We start from the raw sequence: 5,581 nt of genomic DNA on the forward strand, positions 1-5,581 counted from the left end.
TGCAGAAAAATGAAGCAAGACCCTTATCTCACTCCATGCACAAGAATAAACTCAAGGTGGATCACAGACCTTGAAGTTAAACCACAAACTATTAGGGTCATCAATGAGGGAATTGGGACCAACTTGAGAACTTTGGCACAGGGAGATGTCGGACAGGACAAGATATGACAAAATAATAATTTATACATTATCAAGGGTTCATGAGGGAGGGGGTAGCGGGAGGGAGGGGAAAAATGAGTAGCTGATGCCAGAACTTAGTTGGAGAGCCAATGTTTTAAGAATGATGAAGGCTGTGAATGTACAAATACACAATTGATGTGCATATGGATTGTGATAAGAGTTGTATGAGCCCCTAATAAAATGATTTAAAAAAAAGGAAAGTATCCCAATCCAGTCCAGTCCAAGCCTATAAGCCCGATATTAGCCCATATATCCGATACCAATCTATAAGGTCCTCTTCAGACTCACCAAACACATGCAATGGTGCCATATGCAGGACCATCACAAGCCAATGGGTAGAAAGCCTTTGGATCCAGTGGCATTGTAAGCATCTCAGTGCTGGCAGGGGTCTCCATGTAGCTTCTCCAGCACCCAGGCCTGCATCTATGTAAGTCCATCTGGCTTCTCCTCAGAGATGTCTCACATGAAGCGAGCCTTGTCAGTAGAGAGTTTCCAAGGGTTGAGAGCAGAGTGAGAGAAGTCTCTTCCACCTCCAAGGAGGATATAGCAGAGTTTTCCCAGAATCCTTAGGGGAAGGCCATGCCCACAGAAGCCTCATTGGCTATGACCTGATTGACCAACTAGATTCCACCCCTTCACTCTTAATTTTCTCGAGTCCCAAATTTATAACAGAGTATGTAACTACCATACTGTAATTCTCTCTCTCTTTTTTCCTTTTCAAGTAAAAGTGACTTTTGGAAAATATAAGGATATTTCAAAAAGGTTTTGAAAATTTTTTTATTATCTTTCAATTTCATTTTTTGAAGCTCCCTTATATAAAAAGAAAAGAAATACTTCTAGCTTGAAGAAGAGTTGGTCAATACTAGAATGAGAACTCAACTCATTAGCATCTAGGCCAGGAACTGACATAAATTGTGCTACTATCTGGTAAGTACTGGATGGCTAACTACAAGGTTGGCCACTCAAATACACTGACTGCTCCTTGCGGAAAAGGTTAGACTATCTGCTCTTAAAAGATTTACAGTCTTGGAAACTTTATACAGCGTTACTATGAGTTCAAATTGACTCAGTGGCACGTGTTTGGTTGGCTTTGGATAAAGAGTATTCTGAAAACAAAATGTAAGAAGCAAAATGCTACCAGGATATAACATAATAGATTTAATACTCAGTAGAGGACATGGGCTTATTCTTTTTCATTGAAAGTAGCATTTCTTTGAGTCTCTGTGGCCAGTGAATCTGACTTGGTATGCACATGATTTTGTGTGGCCTGAAAGCTGTTCCAAGTTAGGTGGAGTTTGAGGATTGGAAGGCAAATAATTCAAATGAAATGGATGGAAGGAAAAACTGGGACTTGGATTCTCTACCACTTAGAGTTCCTAACAAATTCCAAATTGAATAAAGCAAAGAAACCTACTCATAGGGAGTACTTGGAAAGAACACTGATTTTACTTTAGTAAAAATCTTTAAAATACTAGATCCTGAAGTGTGTAGACTGTATGAAAGGAGATCATGTAAAGCACGAGGACTTCCATAACAGTGATCATGAATTCTAAAAGTCATGTGCAGATACTTTCTGTAAGTAGTTAAAAAACTAGGCAATTGACAGATAAGTCTCTTCTTTTATTGTGAGCAGATTGCCACATGGGATGAAAATTCACTCATACATTTTTAACAATAAATGTTCTCTTCCAATGAAGCAGCCATATTTTGTGTGTAAATCCTTCAGACTATTCAATATGAGGTGGATCAGCTGAGAAGTCATCAGTTAGCTGACATTTTAAGGTGACTATTTAAAATGACACTTTTATATGAGCACTTGAATTGCCCAGTTGGAAACACAAATTCTTGATATGAAAAATGTTGGCGCTTTCTCTAAATATGTCTATTAGTTTTGGTGGGACAAATTAGCCTTAGGTTAATGCAGAGCAGCATGTTCATAATGGTTATGTTGTTCCTATAGTTTGTCCTTGTTTTGTAAGGATGATTAAACTTTCCAAGGTTATAAAGAACAGAAGTGTAGAGATCAGTGTTACCATTATATAATTTGCAGATCGATGGAATTGTGATATAGATTGTCTTCATCTTCCCTCTCTGCCCTCAGCTGCATTTTTGCTGAGTAACGTGCTTCTTTTTCACATGCTTATTTCTCTTCTGACACTCATCTGGCGATGACTAATGAGTGTGAAAGGGGTAGACACATAGTCAAACTTCTTAGAAATAAGGATTTAATAATTAATAGAGATTTAATAATTGCTTCTTAGAAAGAGAGTTAACCATTCTATAAGGCATTCTTTGACTTGTAGATGGCAAATATTATCTACCCTTGTTGATAAGAGGTGAACTAATTGAGAGCTGGAGTCCCTGAGAACTGGAGATGGTTAAATATGTGACTACCAACTAAAAACACCACAGTGATTTGAACCCACCCTGAGGTGCTTCAGAAGATAGGCCTGACAATTTGCTTCTGAAAGGCAGCAACCATGGAAACCCAATGGAGGGCTATTGTCCTCTGCAACACAAGGGGTCAGTCACCGTGAATCAAAATGGACTCAATGACAACTGAGTTATAGATTCACCTGAAAACTATAATGAGTAGATTGCTACAGGCTCTGGTCAAATAAGGATATGGTGCTGTGATTTACCTGATGTGGATCTTCAAGCAAGAATCTTTGTAACTTACGCCAAATGCCTAGGCAGGACCATGCAAATAAGGTGTCTTGAACTCTAACTTGGGGATATTGTAGTTTTGACATCTTGCTGGCTTTAAAATGGTTAATCTCAGGAAAAGGAAAAGATGATCTCACTACGCTGAAAAATTTCGAATCAGGCATGTAGCATAGTCACTGGTTCCTGAGCTTCATCCATGCAGAAACTCAATCCAGGAGACAGAGAGTTTCTACACTAGAGAAGCAGTAGAGACAATAAAACCAAGAGTATGAGAGAGAGAATAATGGGCTTTCTAGTTCACGGTACAAATAAAGGTGAGTGTTTAGGCTTATTAATGAAATCATGTGCTGACTGGCACTTAATGAGCGGGGAGGACTAAATTTACTGATCAACTGAGTTAGAGTACCCTTAGGCTAAGGTTTACTTAAAGTGGATTAGAGTGCCCTTTGGGTATTTATTGGCAGTCCTAAAAGAGTCTGTAACAGCACTGAACAGGGCAAAGCCCAAGGGTTCACAGAACTGAGATCCTTAGGAAGAGGAAGATGTATGCCTGCAAGCATGGGTGAAAAGAGGTGCCGTGGTTCAAAGAACTGTATCCTTAATGTTTCTGGTTCAGTATTGTAATCTGTTCACCCTTAATTATCAAAACAAAACAACCAAACCAAACCCTATGGGGCAAGGTATTTCTTTCTCCCTCTGAGCAGCTGGTAGTTTCCAACTGCGGATCTTGTAACCGCCAATGCAACCGCTATGCCACCGGCACTCCCCGCCAGCCCTTAATAGACCTCATAACTGTGAGGACGATCTGTGATTCGGTGTGGCCATTACCAGGAATTACCAAATCCAACAGAGAAGTCCAGAGTGCTTTGGGAGGAATGGTTGGTATACGAAATGGTAAAAAAAAAAAAAAGGTTGGAATGTGGTGGCATATCTGACCTCAACTAATAAGAATCAGCCTTGGGCTGAGGTTAAGTTTGATTCTCTCCCCTGCCCACCTTGTAAAGTCAGAGAAAGACAGATAATGCCACCCTGATCCCCAACCCCAACCTCATATTTTTTTCTTTTTCTTTTCTTTTTTCAGGGGAGGGTGCAAACGCAGTCCCCCACTACCACAAATTATGCAGTCGAGTTTCCCACATTTGGGGAAATCAGAGGGGTCAGCACATCCGGAGTGCAATGGATAAGCCTCACCCTGGGAAAACCACCTTGATGATCATGGTATCTCCCCTGCCATGTAAGTAACAACCTTATTTTTTTACGATGAAAAATTTTTGTTAAATTGTTTCAGAAATTTTGCCTGTTGCTTCTACTTTTATTCAATAAGAATGATCATCTGTAACTAGAGCTGTATTTAGTTACAACTGCTTCATTGGACACTGGTTTTATTTTATTATTTAAAAAATCATTTTATTGGGGGCTATTATAGTTGTTATCACAATCTATACATACATCCATTGTTTCAAGCACTTTTGTACATAGGGTGCCATCATTATTTTCAAAATATTTTCTTTCTATTTGAGCCCTTGGTATCAGCACCTCATTTTCCCCCTCTCTCCTCCCTCCCTCATGAATCCTTGATGAATGATAAATTATTATTATTTTCATATCTTGCATTATCCGCTGTCTCCTTTCCCCCACTTTTCTGTTGTTCATCCCCCGCCCTCCCCCCACCCCCCACCCTGGAAAGGGAGAGGGTTATATGTAGCTAATTGTGATCAGATTCTCCTTTCTCCCCCCACCTCGCCCCTACCCTCCTTGTATCACTATTCTCATTATTGGTCCTGAGGGGGTTATCTGTCCTGGATTTCCTGTGTTGAAAGCTCTTATCTGTACTAGTGTACATGCTGTGGTATAACTGGATTTGTAAGATAGAATTGGGGTCATGATAGTGGGAAGGGAGGAAGCATTAAAGAACTAGAGAAAAGTAGTATGTTTCCTCATTGCTATCCTGCACCCTGACTGACTCATCTCTTCCTTGTGACTCTTTGGGCACTGGTTTTAGAGTTCTGTCTTCTGCCTTCTAAGTTTGGAGAATAACCTCAATATTGAATACATTATAAACTGGTAATAAAGAATAGAGCTCTATTGCTTTTATTCTAGTACTCTGCACATGAGAGGTGTGCAGTTTGTATTTATAAATGAAGTTGAAAACAGTTTTAAGTTTTAAAATGTATTACTGGATGTGAATGTGGAGAGATTATTCATTGATTAATTAGATTAGTACTGGGAGATTACTTAGATGTTTAACTGGATACATAAAACTAGACACAAAACCTATACTTGTTGAATCAATTCTGACTAATGGTGTTTCTGTAGGACAGAAGGAAATGTCCCTCAGGGTTCCCAAAGCTGTAGATTGTTATAGAAGCTCATGATCCTATCATTCTCCTGCAAAGTGGTTGGGGGCTTCAAATTGCTGACTTTTGATTAGCAGCACAGGGCTGAGCCACTCATCTTGACAGCTCCTATTTGGAATATATATATATCACTCTGGATTTAATATGGACTTAGATTATACATTTAGGATCTGCATATCTTCAGTCCACCTTATTCTGACTGGGAACTGATTTCATGAGTTTTCAGAATGCAAATGCAGTGTTGATAGTGGTTGTAATGCTGTTATTACGTTACATGGAGATACTTAGCGCCTACCTAGTCTTAATTTCCTCTGCTGACTCCTTTCAGGGAGGAAATGGATGTGCAATACAACTGATTTCCAGAAGGCAGCAGAGTA

General features: G+C 39.5%; 1 non-coding gene across 1 annotated transcript; it reads right to left on the reverse strand.

The window, feature by feature from the left end:
- Positions 1-3,925: 3,925 nt before the first annotated feature.
- On the reverse strand, positions 3,926-4,089 carry LOC115873593. Its single transcript, XR_004048492.1, has one exon. It is a non-coding gene; the product is annotated as a U1 spliceosomal RNA (small nuclear RNA).
- Between the last annotated feature and the right edge of the window lie 1,492 nt (positions 4,090-5,581).

The sequence above is a fragment of the Echinops telfairi genome, unplaced genomic scaffold, assembly GCF_000313985.2.
Source record: "Echinops telfairi isolate 266 unplaced genomic scaffold, ASM31398v2 ScPeMD7_7469;HRSCAF=8507_0, whole genome shotgun sequence".
NCBI classification, from domain to species: Eukaryota; Metazoa; Chordata; class Mammalia; order Afrosoricida; family Tenrecidae; genus Echinops; species Echinops telfairi.